At 46.7% G+C, this 20,721-nt stretch overlaps 1 protein-coding gene across 1 annotated transcript in view; it reads right to left on the bottom strand.

The window, feature by feature from the left end:
• Positions 1 to 20,202, bottom strand: part of COL9A3 (collagen type IX alpha 3 chain) — a 57,419-nt gene extending 37,217 nt beyond the window's left edge. The window contains exons 1-7 of the mRNA XM_088674722.1: positions 20,077 to 20,202; positions 14,388 to 14,423; positions 11,749 to 11,820; positions 11,371 to 11,424; positions 5,170 to 5,205; positions 2,760 to 2,783; positions 1,758 to 1,811 (exon numbers count right to left, since the gene is read on the bottom strand). The gene's annotated coding sequence lies outside the window, so the exon portion shown is untranslated. The remainder of the gene's footprint in view (positions 1 to 1,757; positions 1,812 to 2,759; positions 2,784 to 5,169; positions 5,206 to 11,370; positions 11,425 to 11,748; positions 11,821 to 14,387; positions 14,424 to 20,076) is intronic.
• Between the last annotated feature and the right edge of the window lie 519 nt (positions 20,203 to 20,721).

Here is a 20,721-nt window from a genome sequence, read left to right as displayed (position 1 = left end):
GGGAGCCAGAAGAAAAACAGAAGGGACCAGGATACTAACAGCAGGGAGTCAGAGCAGGGGTCTTGCACAGTCAAGCTCACTGAGTAGAAGAGGACCCCAGGAGCAGGGGAGTTAATGGACAGGACGGGGAGGGGGGGAGAGGCAAAGTGCCATGCTCCGTCCTTAAGGCAGCGATTGCCAGTTTTGCAGCGGGGCATGTTTGCTGGAGGAGACTCTTGAGAGTCCCATGGACTGCAAGAAGATCAAACCTCTCCATTCTGAAGGAAATCAGCCCTGAGTGCTCACTGGAAGCACATATCGTGAAGCTGAGGCTCCAATACTTTGGCCACCTCATGAGAAGAGAAGAATCCTTGGGAAAGACCCTGATGTCGGGAAAGATTGAGGGCACTAGGAGAAGGGGACGACAGAGGACGAGATGGTTGGACAGTGTTCTCGAAGCTACGAACATGAGTTTGACCAAACTGTGGGAGGCAGTGCAAGACAGGAGTGCCTGGCGTGCTATGGTCCATGGGGTCACGAAGAGTCGGACACGACTAAACGACTAAACAACAACAACAACAACATATTTGCAAACTGGAGAAACCGTTGTGTGCAAACAGAATATGAAAAACATGATAAAACATCAAACATTAAAAACTTCCCTAAACAGAGCTGCCTTCAGATGTCTTCTAAAAGTCAGATAGTTGTTTATTTCCTTGACATCTGGTGTGAGGGAGTTCCACAGGACGGGCACCACCACCAAGAAGGCCCTCTGCCTGGTTCCCTGCAGCTCTACTTTTCGCAGTGAGGGAAATGCCAAAAGGCCCTCAGCACTGGACCTCAGTGTCCGGGCTGAACGATGGGGATGGAGATGCTCCTTCAGGTATACTGGGCTGAGGCCATTGAGGGCTTTAAAGGTCAGCACCAACACTTTGAATTGTGCTCGGAAACCTACTGGGAGCCAATGTAGGTCTTTCAGGACCAGTCTCAGTCACCAGTCACCAGTCTAGCTGCCGCATTCTGGATTAACTGTAGTTTCCGGGTCACCTTCAGAGGTAGCTTCTTTCAAGCCTCATTTCTGGATGGGATGGTGGGGAACCTGGCAAGCAGCGAGGTAGGTCTCTGTGGGCATGTGTATGCCCATGGCCACCTCCCTGGAGAACTCTGCTTTAGGGCATGCTGAGCACTGCTGAGTTATCGATAAATAAGGTGGTTGGCTGTAAAGAAGGGGAATTATGTTACAGGAGGGCTGCTTATTCCTTGGGTACCCAAAGGCATTCCAGCTTCCCACTGGGCCATCGCCATGCAAAGGAAGCTTCAAGCAAGGTTGATGCCGCAACCCGGCATTCTTCTCACCAAAAACAAAAATTGCACAAACCACCTCCATAAATAGTTTTTTTGTGTGACTGTTTCCTTCCAAGCAATGCTGGGTTTAGGGTGGTTCCACAATACAGGGTGCCGAGCCGAGGGGGCACAAAATAGCAGAAACAATAAACCTACATTTATATGAGTATATACTGAGAAGATCAATAAAAAGCCACTGTACCAAAAAGAGTTCTTGTGAAAATAAGAAATATTTCCGGGGGAAAGGGGACAAAGGTTGTGCCAAATGACCAAAGGGCGCCAAATGACCAAAGTCTGCCCCTGCGCCAAGAGCTGCTCCCTTCTCAGCCAAATTTTGATCGCAACACCTGAAAAACACAGTGCTGAAAGGCAAGAGATTTGTCCCTTAGGGGTGCATCATGGCATGAGAAATTTCAGAAGGAAGGGGAACTCACGGGCGGTCCTGGATACCCGTTTCCACCTGGGAGCCCACTGGGGCCTGGAGGTCCCTGCAAAAGAGAGAAAGCATGTTATATGAGCCACAACCGTAGGACAGAAGCTCTGAGCATACAAGAAACAAGGTTCCACCTAAACATTAGGAAGAACTTCCTGACAGTAAGAGCTGTTCGACAGTGGAATTTGCTGCCAAGGAGTGTGGTGGAGTCTCCTTCTTTGGAGGTCTTTAAGCAGAGGCTTGACAGCCATATGTCAAGAATGCTTTGATGGTGTTTCCTGCTTGGCAGGGGGTTGGACTGGATGGCCCTTGTGGTCTCTTCCAACTCTATGATTCTACTCTATGATTCTAAGGTATTTGAATCATCTTGCTAAGGAGCTGTTCTTACTTCGAATCCAATCCATCATTTATTGCATTTGACTAAAAGCCATTGCAAATTCAATTACGGATCCAGCAAGTCAATTAAAACCTGTTATATATATATATATATATATATATATATATATATATATATATATATATATATATATCTAGAGATATACATCCATTTACAATAAGTAAAATTAATGAATCACCTGCACAGTCTACAACTTTATCTTTTATATAGCTAGCATGAATACTTTTAGCTGCTTTAGCAAACAGGGCTGTTTTGTATGGCACAACCAGATCACAACCAGATAACAGCCAACATATTTTCACTTCAGGGTTCTGCCCCTGTAGTGTTGCCAGCACCTGTTCAAATAATAATAATAATCTCTTTCTGGGGTTTGGATAGAGGTGACAGTGGAGTATATAATGGGGGAGATCTTCTACCTCATCTACCCCACAAATACAGAGTTTTAAATATGCCTTGGAACTTTTCTAGATCTTCCATCTAAAACTGATGCAGGCATTGTTTGAAAACGGAGAGCTGTGAAGGCAGTTCTCAGGGAGGCAAAGGTAAGTATTGAGCTCTGGTGTGGTTTGATTTCGACAAATAGGGTACCAAGCTGGTCTTACTTACCGGAGGCCCTGGAAGCCCTTTGCCCTGAAAGTGAGATCAAAGTTACATTTTAAAAATAGAAGATTCATAAAAGATAGACCTTGTTTGAAAACCCACTCTCTCCTCTTTCCCCTCCCCTTTATTCAAATATAAAATGTGCAGTTTTAAAACATTAGCAAACCATTTCGCCCTTTTCCTGCTAAGGGAACGGATGTTCTTACACGGACGTAAGAGGCTGTAAAATCAATGTGAGGCAGTGTGAAAACTGATGCAGTGAACTAAGCTGCACATGGTGGTTTTGTTAAGTATAATCGTTTAATGCACATTGAAATGGAAAATAACTCTATAATGTGTCTGCATATATACTGCGAAGCAAGGCATGGAAATTTCCACAGAAGCTGCAGAGAGCCTAACAGGATAATCATTAAGTGGGGCTGTATCTCTGCTGGCTATACATATCCTTTGTTTTCCAGATGCTGAAGAGAACCGAAGGGTGCTAATCTCTCTCCAGTAAAACAGCCACAGGCTAAATGGAGGCTGTTTGAGGAGAGATATAGCTTTGATTTTTTTAGCTCAGGATGCAAGATGCTAGTAATCTAAAAGGTTTATACAGTACCAGGGGTGGTCAACTCCCAAGAGACTGTGATCTACTCACAGAGTTAAAAACTGGCAGTGATCTACCCCATTTTGGGGGGTTCAGGTCAAAATTGCTGAGCTTCTTTTTGGGAGAAGGAAGGCCTGTTTTTTAGAGGTCCAGGTCAAAGTTGCTGAGCGTTTTTTAGGAGAGCCAAAGTTGGTGAGCTTCTTTGGGGAGATCTACCAGTGATCTACCACAGACGTCCAGTGATTTACCGGTGGATCACGATCTACTTGTTGGACATGCCTGGTTTATACCTATGCTGGGATCAGTATAAAGAAATAGGCAACTGTCCGAATGTAACGTTTATTGTTTCAAGTTGTTTGGAGTTAAAGTTCTGCAAGTAAAGTTTTTGAACCATATTTTTGGACTGGAGAATTTTTATTTCAAAGAAGAGTCCATTTCTATTCATCCAACAGCTTCCATAGGCACAATATTAATAACCTCAATAGGTTTCTCATCCTACGGTGCACAGGTGATGCTGCTGTGACTGCCCATAACTGCCCATCAGGAAGACCAAAGCGACTTATCCTTTGAGCCCAGTAGGACAAACATCCACCATCTATTAACTGATCATCTGAGGACCTTCCTGCCCTTGCTACATTTGAACATATTTCTTACAATTGTCAATATTGTTCAGCTGTCTGTCAGGACATTTGGGTGGCTTATATCGACTTGTAGGTTTTAACTGAGATGGATATATTGATGGTTCTTGTATTTTTATTAGGAGCCGAGGTTTTCTTTCTGCGTTTTTGCTTCTTTCTTTTGTTAAAATTTGCTATAAAAATAAAGAAATGTCGGCAATTGCATATGTTAGCTGTTTAATGGAGAGGACAAACTCTGAACAATGACGCATGCACAGTTCCTTATTCAGCTACAAAACAACAACACGTGTGGTATGTCCCGTCCCGTCCCCCCGAAATGATCCAGGAAGACAGAACATCAGTTCACATCATGATGTTCACAACATTAACAATGGAGACAAAAGGCAATACTGTGAAGTATTGGCACAATAACTTCACAGCTTTCCACAGCAATGGCACAAGATTTGTTAACAAAATGGTATTTTGCACCTTTTACGAGCTGGTCCAAATCCTTGCTGATTCCAATGGAAATAATATTCCTAATGACTTCACCACCCCAGTAACTAACTGTGGCCAAATGTACCCATCTGTTGGCTTCAGCTAATTTTCAGGCCCAGCAAACATAGAGTTGGAAATTGAACACTGGACCAGATTTAGCATCTCTTCTCTCGGATACTCTTGGACACGCAAAGCTTCTTTGTGCCATGTAGTCTGGTACTATCTGCTTTGGCTTCCCATTTTCCAGCTCCTTTAAACAGGAGATGCTGGGACCACCTGGATCAGGGTCAGCAAGGTTTACCTTGCCTGGGCCGGTTCACTCCAGTGGATATCCCTCCATGGGGCAGATTGTGCGCCCCCCCCATTTCCGGCATCTGCATCTCCGCAGACGCAATTTCCGGTGCCACAAAACCAAGTCCCCATGCCACGCTGATTTAGCACAGCTCACGGGGACTCACCAAGTGGGTGGCTCAATTCGGGGGCCGGTTAAATGACTCCTGTGGGCCGCTTGTGGCCCATGGGCCTTAGGTTGCCAACCCCTGACCTGGATGCAAAAGGTGTGCTCTGCCCCTTAGCTATGCCCTTATTCCTGCGACTTCAGAAAAAGCAGCACCAAGGATCCCCGTCGACATTGCACTACACAGCAATGTGCGTGATGCACAACGTACTTCATACTTATATGCAAGAGATATATAATTGTAGATTCACTCACGGCTGGTCCAGCTGGTCCCGCAGGTCCTATGGCGCCCTGCCAGATCGAAACATTAAAATTAGCGCTGCATTGAATTTGGGTTCCACTGTGAAAGTTGCCATTTAGGGACAGATGTCAAAATGACCACAGAAACCCTGTGTTCTGCTCTTTCGTGAACACCTCTTTGCAGTCATTTTATTTCATTTTTATTTGTTTGTTTTTGCATTTATATGCCACCTTTATGGTCCAAGGAGCTCCCCCCCCTGCCATTTCATCTGCAAAACAACCCTGCAAGGCAGGTTGGGCTGAGAGGTGGTGACTGGCCCAAGCTCACCCAGTGAGTTTCAGGGCTGAGTGGGGATCCTAACCCAGGTCTCTCCCAGGTCATAGTCCAACACTCTAACCATTATGTCACACTGCTGCTGCTGCTTTGGAAGGTGGGGAAGTGGGAATTCACGCCCACTGCCCAACCATCTGAGAAGGTGCTCCCAGCCTTGTCAAATGGTGCTGAGCACTGGTGGTCACAAAACCAGTTCTACCTTGTGCATAATTACACCTTAGCTGCCAAGTATCCCATTTTTCGCGGGAAACCCTCGGATTTTAATCCGTTTCCTGCTGTTCTCCCGAATGGAGAAAATCCCGGAAATCCACTGGATTTCCTACCTGCCAGGGAGCCTCCATTTTGGGTGCCGCTTTTCCCATGTGCGGGCACCGGAAATTGGGCAGAGCGGCACCGGAAGTTGCTTCTACACATGCCCGGCGGCCATCTTGTTGGTGGCCGCATGGTGGCAGCCATCACCAAGATGGCTGCCGGGCTTGCGGCCACCACCAAGATGGCCGCCGGGCATGCGGCCATCACCAAGATGGCCGCCAGGCATGCATAGAAGCGACTTCCAGTGCCTCTCTGCCCGATTTCCAGTGCCCACACATGGGAAGAGCGGCCCCGGAAGTTGCTTCTACGCAACTTCTGGTGCCGCGCCGCTGCTGATCCCGCATTTTTCAGCGGGAGACTTGGCAGGTACGAATTACACACAAGTGGTTGGTGCAGAAAGAGACTCATGTCACCTTGCACACCTGAATGCACACCCCAGCTCAGTGTGAATGGCTGTACCTCTGGATGCCAGCATTGCCCATTTGCACTAGATTGCTTTGAACTAATTGTGCAAAAAACAAACAAACCCCAACCTCTTCATGTTGATGCTGCTGGATGTATAGAGATGCAGGCATAGATCAATTGCAGGAAATGATAAATTACATATATATTTGCCCTCCCCTCCTTTTCAACTCAGTAATAAGAAGTGGTCAGGCTTGCTAAAAAACAGAAAACAGAAAAATCAGTTCCACCCATTGGCCTACTGAAAAACCTTTCTGACCGATGTCACAAATTCACACCAGGCAGAGTTGTAACTCTCCTCGTTTGCTTTACACCAAGGCAGAGGGTTATCTCTCTTTTAGTTTTCCAATATAACCCCAATACAGTGGTACCTCGGTTTCCAAACATAATCCGTTCTGGAAGACCGTTCCGAGTTCCAAAATGTTTGGAAATGGAAAACTCAATACAGAAGCAGCGTGGCATGTTCGACTTCCGAGGTGCTTTCGAAAACCGAAGCATTTACTTTTGGGTTTACGGTGTTCGTAAACTGACATGTTCGTCAACGGAGACGTTCAAAAACTGAGGTGCCACTGTAATTGCCAAATTATAATACAGTGGTGCCTCTACTTACGAATAACTCTACTTACGAATGTTTCTACTTACGAACGGAGCTCCATCCGCCATCTTGGATGCGGTTTAGGTAGGATTTTTTCTAGATAGGGTTGCTTCTACTTACGAATTTTTTCTCCCAATGCATTCCTATGGGATTCGACTTACAAATTTTTAGACTTACAAATGTGCGTTCGGAATGTATTAAATTCGTAAGTAGAGGTACCACTGTAGTAACAATTAATTCCAAAATTATCAAAATTATCAAAATGTCAATCATCTTCCAATTAATGCATTTTAGTTATAGTGGCTCCCTGCATGGTGGACTGGGTGCATTTCCGATCTTATATCACTGCATTCCATGATCTTAATTAATAATAGTTATATTTCAGTTATAATAATAATCCCTTAGTCAACAGCTGCGTAATTAATGGCTTCCATCCGTGATGTTACAATATATAAATTTAGAAAGCTTCAAGTGAGGAACTCAAACTATTATCTTTATTCTGCCTTGCATGTGAAAACTGTCGTGTCCATGGAGGTCATGTGACTTGTGTGGTAGCACAACCCGGAAGACGCATGTCCCAGATTTGCGCTGGGGCATGTTGGAGGGTATGGTGGCACCATTCACGTTACAAGAAAGGAGATTCCGACTAAACATCAGGAAGAACTTTCTGACAGAGTTGTTCAGGATGTGGACTCTCCTTCTTTGGAGGTTTTTAAGCAGAGGTGGGAGGGCCATCTGTCATGGATGCTTTAGCTGAGATTCCTGCATTGCAGGGAGTCGGACTAGAATGACCCTTGCTTGAGTCTCTTCCAATTCTATGATTCTACCACAGAGATATCGACATTTGAGAAAGCTTGGCATTTGAAAAACAGCAGGTCCTCAGTTCTTAGCTAAATGGGGACCATTAGTCCACACTAACTACCAGACGTCCTCCAGGATAAGACTGGAGGGAGTTGTGAATATTGTGAATATTGTGCATAGTTTTTTTTGGGGGGGGGGGACCCCACTAAACCCTATAAATTAATAAATGACAGGAATTCGATTATTTAGGGTGTGAAGGGAAAACACACGCTGCAGGGGAATTCTTGGGCTAGCCTATGAAAAACGACCTGGGCAAGTTAGGGCCATAAAGAAACAACACAAGGCCACTGAGAGCAAAGCAAAACAACTGTCCTCCCCCCCTTGCCCTGAGCTGCGAACAGAGACTGGGGGGTTGGACGACTGCCGGGGCAACTGGGTGTGAGGTGAAAGGAAAAGAGAGTTTTTAGAGGGGTGTTCTGGGAAGAAGGCGGGGGGGGGAGAAGAAAGACTGGGATCCATCTTGGGCAGGCTGGCTGAGGGCTGGCTGCACCGATGTAGGGGACAAGCCCCTCTTGAAACGACCGTGCTGTAAGACAGGGGCGTACCCAGGATCAAAACTGGGGGGGGGCAAGAGAGGGGAAGAGAGAGAGAAGGAAGGAGGGAGGGAGGAAAGAGAGAGAAGGAAGGAAGGAAGGAAGGGGGGGAGAGAGAGAGAAGGGAGGGAGGGAGAGAGAGAGAGAGAAAAAGGAAGAAAGAGGGGGGAAGGAAGGATGGAAGAAAGGATAGAGCTCCTGTCCGCCCCGCCCCCCCCCCAGCTCAGGCTGCTCCTCCCCCCTCCCACGTTCCTGTCGCCTACCCCTTTCCCACCATTGCTATGATATTGACAAGCATGTCTCTGAACCCTGTTTGAAGATGTAAGTGCCTTTAAGTAGGGACTTGTCACAGCAACATAAGGAGAGCATACCTGCCAAGTCTCCTGCAGAAAAATACGGGATCCGCAGCAGCAGCGGCACCGGAAGTTGTCCGGCGGCCTTCTTGGGGGTGGCTGCATGGCAGTGGCCATCTTAGGGGTGGCCATGTGGCCACCTCCAAGATGGCTGCCGCCATGTGGCCACCCCTAAGATGGCCGGCGGGGATGCGTAGAAGCTATTTCCGGCGCCAGCGATGGCCATTTTCTGGTGCCCATAGATGGGCAAACCGGCACCAGAAAAATGGCTGCCGGCAGGAGCAGATTTAAGGGAGATTTACAGGAGAGGAGCTCAAACGGGAGACCGCCGGGAAATGGTAAGGAAAAACGGGGGTTTCCCGGGGAATACGGGGTACTTGGCAGCTATGAAGGAGAGACAGATGGATCAGGCGAATGGCTCATCTAGTCCAGCATCCTGTTCTCACAGTGGAAAATCAGGTGCCTGTGGGAGGCCCGCAAGCAGGATTCGAACACAAGAGCATTCCCCTTTTCTCCGGCTTCCAGTAACTGGTACTGAGAAACATTGCTGGCTATGACTGTGGAGGCAGAACAGAGATATCCCGTCGAAAGCTCTCTCCTCTACGAATTTGCCTTAAAAAGGGGGACTTGGTTTATGAAAACATCTGAAAAGCTGTTGCTTGATTTGCAGTTCAAAAGGAAGGGCACCCTGGCATTCTGCATACCACACCAAAGCAGATTAGTAGGGTTTTTCCCCCTGTTAAATTTAAAGACAACCCTCTAATCAGATGGACAGCTTCTGAGAGCTCAAAGCCATAATTAATTCCATTTCCACCCCCTTAAGATCAGGCTGTAATCCCATCAAGATCAACTTTGTTTACAAATGCCAGCTTAGTTATATATTTTTAAAAGCTCAGTTATTCACATTTTTTTGTTCCTGGACTACTTCCCGACAGATCCTAAACTAGTCTTTTACAGTGCTGGCTGCTTGGGAGGAAAGAGTGCATTGTTGTCCTTCTTAATGACTAAAGAAATGATGAGTTCTCAGAGAAAGCTTGCTAATTCTTATGTCAAATCTGCTGCAGAACTCGCACAAATCCTGAGCTAAAATCCCTTAAAATACGGAAAGTAATTGACACACTGTTTAGCTGTATGTGCAGTGGGTAATAGCAAAGTTGGGGGACCTGTGGACCTCTTCAGATGTTGTTTAGCCTGGATAAAAGGAGACTGAGAGGAGAGATGATAGCCATCTTCGAATATCTAAAGGACTGTCACATAGAGGATGGAGCAAGCTTGTCTTCTCCTGCTTTGGAGGGTAGGACTCAAACCAATCGCTTCAAGTTGCAAGAAAGGAGATTCCGACTAAACATCAGGAAGAACTTTCTGACAAAATTAAAAAATTCCTTCCAGTAGCACCTTAGAGACCAACTAAGTTTGTCATGGGTATGAGCTTTCGTGTGCATGCACACTTCTTCAGATACACTGAAACAGAAGTCACCAGACCGTTATAAAACCATGGAGAGACCTGGTCTGAATAGAGACATTGGATTCTTATCTCATTATACATGATAAAGCCATCTCACCCCTTGCTTTTTCCTGTAAGACCAATCGCAGTCATTAACAGACACCAACAGGTTTACCACACCTATCAGCCAATCACCCATTCCCACCACCCTCTCACTATATATAAGGGTCTGGTGACTTCTGTTTCAGTGTATCTGAAGAAGTGTGCATGCACACAAAAGCTCATACCAATGACAAACTTAGTTGGTCTCTAAGGTGCTACTGGAAGGAATTTTTTAAATTTTGTTTCGACTACAGCAGACCAACACGGCTACAGTGGTACCTCAACAACCGAACGACTTGACTTCCGAAGGATTCGACTTCCAAAGTCGACAACCCCAGAAGTCTTTTCGCCGCGTGTGTTCTGCACCTGCGCAGAAGCACGAAAGCGCGCTTCGCGCATGTGCAGAACGGGCACTTCGAGAACCGAAGACTTCGACTTACGAAGATGGCCATGGAACGGATCGTCTTCGTAAGTCGAGGTACCACTGTACTTACCTGTAACTAGAACTTTCTGACAGTAAGAGCTGTTCAACCATGGAACCATCTCCCTTGGGAGGTTGTGGACCTCCTTCCTTGGAGGTTTCTAAGCAGAGGTTGGATGGCTGTCTGCCGTGGATGCTTTAGCTGAGATTCCTGCATTGCAGGGGGTTGGACTAGATCAGGGTTTCTCAAACTTGGATCTCCAGCTGGTTTCGGACCACAGTTCCCATCATCCCTGACTACAACATCTAGAGTTGTAGTCCAACAACAGCTGGAGACTTGAGTTCGGGAAACACTGGACTAGACTATTCTCAGGGTCCCTTCCAACTCTACGATTCTATTCTTTGATTCTAACTCACATCAACCCCAGCCAGCACAAACAATGGTCAGGGATGTGGGGACTTGCAGAATAACAACATCTAGAGGGCTGCACATTCCTCACCCCCATTCTAGACCAACTATCACAGGGGCAGGGGACCATTTTTAGCCTGAGGGCCGCATTCACTTCTGGGCAAACCATCTAAGAGCCACATGGCAGAGGTGTGTGGGGCCAGAGGCAGAATTGGGTGGAACAATTAATTGCCAATTCCACCTTTTCTGCAGAAGGAGAACCCAACAACACCTGGAAGACCACAGGTTTCCCTCCCCTGGCATGCAGATTAATTTTGCCATTCCACTTTGGTCAATGAGTTTGCTTTTGCCCCAATGGTCCTTCAAGTTTTTAAAAGTTCTTGTACTTACTCTGTCCCCTGGTGGCCCTACTGGTCCAGGTGGGCCATCAGATCCCGTTAAACCCTGACAAAGAAACAGCAGAGAAAATATTAACGTTTTCATTTATTAGATTTCTTACTCATCCTTCACCATGAAGTCCAGAGGCGGGATACAAAAACTGACAAAATTCAATATTAAAACCAGTCTTTAAAAATTATAGCCAAGAGAAAGAGTGGGATCCTTTTAAAAAGAAAAAGAAAAGAAGAGAATGACTATATTGAAGAACACAGAGAGAGATCTTCCCCCCATAATTTGAGCACCGGGATACTGCCTTGGCATGTCAGCAAAGCATGCTGGGAATCGCTCTCCCTAATGAGGAGGGCGCGGGAAGGAATATTCAATACTTACATCTACTCCTGGAAGACCAGGCAAGCCGGCATTCCCTGCTTTCCCAGGCTTCCCTGGTGCTCCTTTCGGCCCCTAAACCAGATTGAGAGGCAGGCACAGTTAATACAACAATCACAAAGATATAACAGGATAGCATGGCTTCAACGTTGACACTTTCTTAAAGCATGGACTCTGCAGCATATGTAAGCACAGAAATTCTTGGGAGTCTCAGAATTGGATCCATGCTTGACTCCCACCAGCAGGAAGGACCCCCTCAGCGGAATTCTACCCCTGCGGCCTGCCTAATGAGTTGCTAAGTATTTCTCAAGGCTGCGGGATGTGGAGAAAGAGAGACAGCTTTGTGCTCCCTAGACCAGGCATCCCCAAACTGCGGCCCTCCAGATGTTTTGGCCTACAACTCCCATGATCCCTAGCTAACAGGACCAGTGGTCGGGGAAGATGGGAATTGTAGTCCAAAACATCTGGAGGGCCAAAGTTTGGGGATGTCTGCCCTAGACATTTCTCTGCAGCCCCAGAAGCTAGAACAGCGGTTCTCAAAGGGTTCTGGTGTGCCACGTGGCCGGAGAGGGTGGCAAGTGTGGCAGGAAGATCCAAGGGCAATCGATATGCCAAGGGCGCTTCCCGGCCAAAGGAATGCACACGGCACATAGCTAAGTATTTATTGCCAAAGATAACACAGTTGCTTCTACAGTTCTGGGTATCAATGCACACCAATCCTGCGGCTAGGTCTGTGCTCTGTGGAGCAGTTGCAGCAACAGAGCCTTCCCAGGAGGAGGAGCTGTTCCCCATCCAGTATTTCCCAGCTACTGCCTTCTGAACTGTGCCCCTCTGCAAACCACTGTTCCAAATCTATACTGTCCTCCTGCTCCTGTGGCCTTCGTGGAAACTTGCTCTGCTCATCCCTTTTCAGTTCCCTCCTGGTTCTGGGAGACAGCGGTGCAGGAAAAGGTGGGGAAGCATCCAGCCCTTCACTTGCCTGACCTGCGTCTTCTTTCTCCTGCGCTCCGCCCTCCAGCTCTGAAGCTCCCCCTGTCTCTGAGTCCTGCCTCCTGGGTGGTACAGGTCCCCCACAAACCACTGCCCTCCTTTCGCGAGTCAGACTCCAGGCTTCCTTCTACTGCTGCACCCTTGTCAATGCCCTGGGCCAGTCCCTGACACAATATTATACTTTGGGAACGATCCGTGTTCTTATGCAGCTGCATTGTTCTATGCTTCCTATAAGTCCCTTGATCATATTCTAAAAAAAGTTCTGTGTTATAATTCAAACAGTGCTAGGATACCAGGCTTCAGGGAATCGGCTTCCTCCCTCCGTGGCAGTAGATAAGCAGAACAAAGGAAAAGGAGTCTTCTTACCAGTTAGAAACTTTAATAATCACAGCGAGAAATGGTGGTGCTCCCAATTAAGGATTACACCCCCTTCCGTCACTCCTATATCTATTAATCTGAGTGTATACCCTCTGTACCTTCTGTTCTGCAACTTTCTCAGCCTTGGGCTGAGTAGAGGAATGCTGTCCAAAGATTGTAAATCTCTTAACCCTCTCTCTCCCAGTGTTTCTTCTCCTAGCTGTTCCCCATCCAGTATTTCCCAGCTACTGCCTTCTGAACTGTGCCCCTCTGCAAACCACTGTTCCAATTCTATACTGTCCTCCTGCTCCTGGGAAGATTCAGGATCAGGGGGATGGGGAGGCTCCCACCACTCCTCCTCACTGCAGCCATCCTCAGCACAGTCCCTGACATAGGAGTTGTTTCTTTTCGTTTCCCAACAAATTTCTTATCAGTAAAAATAAAAATAAAAATGGTGTTGTACAAGCAAAGTTTTATTCTGTAAGTGTGGTCCAGGAGAAAAAGCTTGATAACCACTGAGCTAGAGGCTCTCAAGTTTTTCATCCCTACCTGTCCTTCTTTCAGAAATAAAAGTTACCAGAAGCTGCTTTTATTTCCCAGACAAGTGTGTTCCTTGGTCCTTTGCTGTCTCTACTCCTCCCATACCCTTTGCCCCTGAATCTGGTCTCTTTCTTGTACCACAGATGCTTCTGATCATTGCTTAGATCCATCTAGCTCTGTATTGTCTACACTGACTGGCAGCAACACTCCAGGGTTTCAGACTTGGGGGTCTCTCTCAACCCTACCTGGAGATGCTGGAGATTTGAACCTGGGACCTTCTGCATCAACATCATTACTATTATTAACTTTTGTTTTTTATTATCCATTATTATTATTATTATTATTAAAAATTTGCATACCACCCTTTGTCAAAAGACCATGGGGCAGTTTACAACAAAGAACACAAAGCACAATACGTAATGTGATATCTATGCAATATGAAAGATCCGAACAGTTACAGAAATAAAATGACAATAAGGAAAAATGCACGACAGAAGACAGCTTCTCATAAAATGCAGATTTTCACTGAAGCAAAAAAGAAAAAAAAGGGGGAGGAGAAAATGGGCAGTGGGGTATCTAAAATACAGTAACAGAGCACACATGCAGAATCTCCCATCTTATCTAAAGCAGCTCTTCATCCCAGCCACCCACACAGAGCATCTGCATGCAAAGTCTCTGATCAACCAGTGAGCGATGACCCTTGTTGGACTTCCCCAAGGACAACATTAAGTGATGTTAAATGAGCAAATACTTACTGGTGGACCAGGCAAACCGGGAGGACCAGGCTCTCCCTAAATAAAAAAGAAAGCAGAATTAAGAGTTAGGTTCCTACCTCCACCGGCAGCTGCCATATCCTTCCCCCATCCTTATCCTGCCCAATCCTTCCCCCATCCCACTAAAAGCACATGAAGATTTCCTGTAAGTTCGGATGCTTTAGTACTTGCTAGAACTTCACTGTCCGCTAAGATTTAGGAACTCCTAAAGCATCATTTGCTTTGATTGCCAAGGAAAGCAACGATACACCCAGGTTGCAGGTTTGATCCCTGTACGGGACAGCTGCATATTCCTGCGTAGAATCATAGAGTTGGAAGGGACCAAGAGGATCATCTAGTCCAACCCCCCGCGATGCAGGAATCTTTTGCCCACTGTGGGACTCGAACCCAAGACCCTGAGCTTCACAGTCTCTAAAGACTGCACTGAAGAGCAGGATTTCCATGGGGAAGTGGCAGGGCAAAGGCAAACCCACTTAGACTCGTGCTTCCTAGGCATGGGGCAGGCAAGCAGGGGAGCCCATCTCCATCTAGGCCAGTGGTGTCTACACTAACTGGCAGAAGCTCTCCTGGATTTCGGGCAGGGGACATTCCCAAGATGTTGGGGATTCAACCTGGGATCTACTGCACACAAAGCATGTCCTTCTACCAATAGGCTACAGTCTTTCCCCTGCCATCCCCAAAACCAAAACAAGTATGGAAGCAGCTCTAGCAAGCATGGTTAGTATCAACCTGGAGCAATGGTTCACGGAAGGACACAGTTTGGAAACTGACAGCTGGGCGAAGAGCAATCAAAGGGAGAGGAACGGGAAGAGAGAGAGCTGGTTGAATCTCTCTCACTAGAAAGCGTGCAGGGCGAGAGTCCTAGAGCCAGGCGTCTGGATAGGGTAGCCTCTCAGAAGGCTTAGTGGTGGAGGGATCACGTGGTGAGGAGACGGGAAGACGAAGTAACTAGAGGGAAGTGGGAGGATGAGAACCTGCATGATGAGAACGGACGCTTGATGTTTGTGCTGTGTTTAATAAACCTCTCTGTTGACAAGCTGGAACGTGTCCAGAAGAGGGCAACCGAAATGGTCAAAGGCCTGGAAACGATGCCTTATGAGGAACGGCTTAGGGAGCTGCGTATGTTTAGCCTGGAGAAGAGAAGGTTAAGGGGTGATATGATAGCCATGTTCAAATATATGAAAGGATGTCATATGGAGGAGGGAGAAAGATTGTTTTCTGCTGCTCCAGAGATGCGGACACGGAGCAATGGATTCAAACTTCAAGAAAGAAGATTCCACCTAAACATTAGGAAGACAGTAAGAGCTGTTTGACAGTGGAATTTGCTACCAAGGAGTGTGGTGGAGTCTCCTTCTTTGGAGGTCTTTAAGCAGAGGCTTGACAGGCATATGCCAGGAATGCTTTGATGGTGTTTCCTGCTTGGCAGGGGGTTGGATTGGATGGCCCTTGTGGTCTCTTCCAACTCTATGATTCTATGATTCTATGTTGCTGCCAAAAGACTGCTTTTGCTATGTGCTGTTATCTACAAAGAGGGGGGAAGGTAAGCCTTCCCTGGCAGCCTGACAATGGCCAGGGATAATGGGACTTGTGGTTCAGCTACACCTGGGGGACAAAGGGTTCCCCACCCCTGATGCCTTTGGTCCGGTCCTATGTCTAGAATAGAAGAGGATGGAGTCATCCAGCTGCAGGGGACCTGCTGAATTCATCCAGTCAAACTTATTGCCTGATGGATGCCTAGATTACTAAAATAGACTGCTGGAACTGCAGTTGAGTTAGGTGTTGGGTCATAGAGTTGGGACCCCAAGGGTCATCCAGTCCAACCCCATGCAATGCAGGAATCAAAGCATCCATGACAGATGGCCATCCAACCTGTGCTGAAAAATCTCCAATGGAGGAGATTCTGCAACCTCCAAGATCTTTCTGGATCTCAACAGTTGGCAAGATCATCAATGTGTGTGGTCGCCTGACTTCTCACCCTTAGATGGAAGCATTCTTAAACCTGTTCTTCCTTGACTGCTCACATATCATAAAGCAGGCATCCCCAAACTTCGGCCCTCCAGATGTTTTGGACTACAATTCCCATCATCCCTGACCACTGGTCCTGTTAGCTAGGGATCATGGGAGTTGTAGGCCAAAACATCTGGAGGGCCTCAGTTTGGGGATGCGTGTCATAAAGCAAAGGGAGCTGGGTGGGCGCGGGTTGGTTGCTCGGCTGGCATCCTTCTGTCTCGGAGGACAATGGAGGAGTACACATCAAAATGAGGCTACTCTGCAAGGTTTCAGGTTGCACCTAGGACTGCCAGCAAGGAGGAGCGTGCAAACGATCGGCCCCCTCATTTTTGAAAATATAAAAATCCATCTAATAGCCCAGGTCTGTCTTGACCCTTTGGCCAAACACAGGTTCCTTGGTAGGTGGATAATAGGAATGGGGGAAAACTAAGCTGTGTCCATATTAATAAAGCTGGAGATTAATTTTAGGTTAAAATAAGTAGCTTTACTCAGTAATTGCAGGGAATGATTGTTCAGAGAATATATTCTTCTCTTTCGCAAATTTCCCTCCTTGCTTTGCTTGCCCTCATGAAGAATTCTGTTGAGCTGAAAAGCTTGCATGCTGTTTTGTGACATATTTGCCTAAGAAAGGTTTGGTCTTAATGTCAATTTTGGGCAAAGCGAGGTCTGCACATCATGTCAAATGCCCTCATCCTGAGCTGGATTCAGCATTTCACCTTCAGCACAGAATCACAGAGTTGGAAGGGATCTCCGAGGGTCATCTAGTCCAACCCCCTGCAACACAGGAATCTTTTGCATGTGACGTTGGTGGTCACCTGCTGACTTCTGATTGTGCAATTAAGCCTGGAGTTAGCTAGCCCCTTCCCATGGGAAAAGCCTTGGTAGCAGAGGAACACAGGAAGAAGTTGCCTCATCTGACTTAGTACTGTCTACGCAGACTGGTAGCAGCTCTGCAGGGTTTCAAGCCAGAGAAACTCCCAGCCCTGTTTGGGGATTGAAGCCAGGACTGTCTGCATGCAAAGCAGGTGCTGATCTCTGGCAGAGGGGTATGTTTGGTTCAGCCACTTGGTCCGAGGCTTAAGTACGGTACCAACCAACTCTCCACATGCTGTCATGTTAACACCTTTTAAAAGCGGCTACCCTGTGGTTCCCAGTCCTCCGAATCCACCTTTCTGATCCTCCGGAGAACAGACAAGAAGAAGAACAAATTACGGGTGGGGGAATGGGGAGTCAGAACTACTCCTTCAGCTGCTAATCTATTATATTTGAGGGTGCCCTGCAAAAATCCCTTTCAGCAAGCTTATTTATTTCTGTGAAATCTGTATCGTATGATCACATAAACGTCAACTTCAGACATACATTTTTAAAATGGATTAACCCCCCCTCCACACACACACACACACACACACACAACCAAACACACTATAGTTTTTAATGTCAGTTAAATCAATTCCCATTTGACAGCTGTTCTATTTTTAGGAGCTAAGCAATTACCTTGTTAGATCATGACAAGAATATGAGTGTGTGTTTTTTTGAAGGTGGGGATGGGAAGGGTTTATTGTACAAAACTTTCACAGAATCATAGAATTGTAGAGTTGGAAGGGAGACCTGAGGGTCATGTAGTCCAACCCCCTAGTTCACAGATCACGTGAGCGGAACAATGCTCAGAGGGCACTTTCGCTGGCGGAAGTGGGAGACAGTTCCCTCCTTCCATCTGAAGCCCACTGCATCTCCTGAAAATCTTCTCAGGAGGCCGAAAGACCCTATGGAACTACGTTGGGCAAGAGTTTCCTGCATTTCAGGGTGTTGTGCTAAATAGCCCCTTCCGACTCTACAATTATATTCTATGAAACAGGGAGGGGTGCGGGTGGCACTGTGGTATAAACCACTGAGCCTAGGGCTTTCCGATCGTAAGGTCAGCGGTTCGAATCCCCGTGACGGGGTGAGCTCCCGTTGCTTGGTCCCTGCTCCTGCCCACCTAGCAGTTCGAAAGCACATCAAAGTGCAAGTAGATAAATAGGTACCACTCTGGCGGGAAGGTAAATGGCGTTTTCGTGCACTGCTCTGGTTTTGCCAGAAGCGGCTTAGTCATGCTGGACAGAAAAACTGTATGACCCAGAAAAACTGTATGTGGACAAACGTCAGCTCCCTTGGGCAGTAAAGCAAGATGAGTGCCGCAACCCCAGAGTTGTCTGCAACTGGACTTAACTGTTAGGGGTCCTTTACCTTTACCTTTTTATGAAACGGGCTGCAGAGGCCATGGCTGCAAAATGCCCTTCTCCTTTTCCTACAAAGCAAAAGGAATACAGCTTTCTGCCTTATGCCTTAGGTCTACCCAGTTCAGTATGGCCAACACTGGCTGGCAGCAGCAGCTTCTCTAGGGTTTCAAGAAGAGTTCCCTCCCAGCCCTACTTGGAAATGGCAAGGATTGAAGCCGGGACCTTCTGCAGGCCAGGCAGATGATCTGCCTCTGAGCTGGAGACCCTTCCCCTTTCTTCCTCCGGTGGGAGCATTTGCCAGATCTTGGTAAAGCCGACCCAGCCCAAAGCATTTATGATCCCAAGGCAACAGCGAAACGAGAAGCTGCTTGTGGTGGTGCATGATGGGTTCTCCAAAAACTGTTTTTACTCATGCATCCGTCGGTAGAAATTAGCCCTGCTCTTGATCTTGTTTTCCTAACTTGTGACCCAGAAGGAAGACCTTTTGCAGTTGCATTGCTTCTAGTGCCCCCAGCTGGCAGCTGGATGACCTGCGCAGACGTGAAAGAATTTGGGGTCCTGCCCACCATCCTCAGATGAAGAGCAGTAGATAAATTCAATAGAGTAAACAATAAAATAATGAATTTTGGAATCATGTGCTGGAAGAAAGGCAATGCCACAGGTGGCTCCCCCATGTTCCCAGTTCGGTGGGATCTGAGCTGTGGGATACATCTTCTCTATTTCTCTTCCTTCCAAAGCACACTTTGCTTAAAATGTACTGTATATTCATTTTCTGGCGTGAATATGACCTGAAAAGCACAGTACAGCAAAAACAAGAACTACCAATAAACTCTAAAGCTTAAGAACAACAGTTTAAACTGGACGGAAAACAGGGAGATTTACTGAGTGCTCATGCTGATACAGCCATCTGTCATGATTCTGTGATTCTAAACTTGTGCAGAGGTTGTCTGGCATTGCCTGGTTATTGAAACAAGACGCACACTCAAAAATTCAACCTAGCAAGTAATATTCAGGTTTAATTCTATGAAGGATTATTTATCGGGCCGTGGGTTCAAGCCCCACGTTGGGCAAAAGATTTATGCATTGCCGGGGGTTGGACTAGATGGCCCTTGTGATCTCTTGCGGTTCTAGAATTCTATGATCTCGGTGCTTCATTTTGTCCAGCAAGAAGCAGAGGACTGCCCAAGAAGATGTGGTCATTTTTCGCCCACGTTCTAGACAAACTAGATGTTCTGCGGTTGGAGAAAGGTTCCTTAAGACTCTCTCAGGAAGCAGAGATGAAAGAGACACATTCTGCACTATAAATAGCAAGCCTTCAAGCCAGACTGGAGGTTAGAGGTTGACCCATCAGTAATTCTACTCAGCCTATTAGGCTGGCCCACTGAGGCTCCGCCCACTTCTCCCTCAAGTTTGGTCCAATCCCAGGCTGCTCAGATACTTACATCTATGCCATCTTTGCCAGATGTTCCCGGAGGTCCTCGTGGTCCAGGAGGCCCCCGTGGTCCTGGCCTCTGGAAAGGAGAAAAGTGAGGCTTTGCATCAGGTGAAACGTAAGGAAATAGATCAAGAAATTCATGGACAACCAGAGACTTCTAAATCCCTTTCTGTTTGGGACAGGCACCTAAGGAACTCTCTGAGTGGCAACCTAACCAGCTCAGATGCCAGGGAGACCAACCTCCAGCCTTCATTAAAACATGTTGCACAAATTTCCCCCTTGCCCTGTTTCTGGGGTTAGCTTTTGTGGAACTTTGAAACAAGCACACATTCAATTCAAGACTCTTCATTTAGCAACACCCTTTCAGAAATGGGGGGGGGGCATTCCACAACTATAATTTATCACACTTGTATCCAGGGCTGGATTTAGGTTTGATGAGGCCATAAGCTACTGAAGGTAATGGGACCCTTTATATGTCCAGCTGTCCTTTGTCAACAACAAATTGTCGCTGTTTTTTTGTGTTGAATATATGCTATATGGTAATTTATGGACTTCATAGGTATCTAAAGCCATTCCCACATAACAAAATATATTTTATCAAAGTAATTGTTTTTTATCTTATATTTTGGAAATGTACATCCAGTTTTTTTTC

This window comes from Zootoca vivipara, chromosome 7 (genome assembly GCF_965207765.1).
Source record: "Zootoca vivipara chromosome 7, rZooViv2.hap1.1, whole genome shotgun sequence".
Lineage (NCBI taxonomy): Eukaryota > Metazoa > Chordata > Lepidosauria > Squamata > Lacertidae > Zootoca > Zootoca vivipara.
The sequence above is the reverse complement of the archived record's forward strand: the minus strand, read 5'-3'. Positions and strand labels throughout refer to the sequence as shown.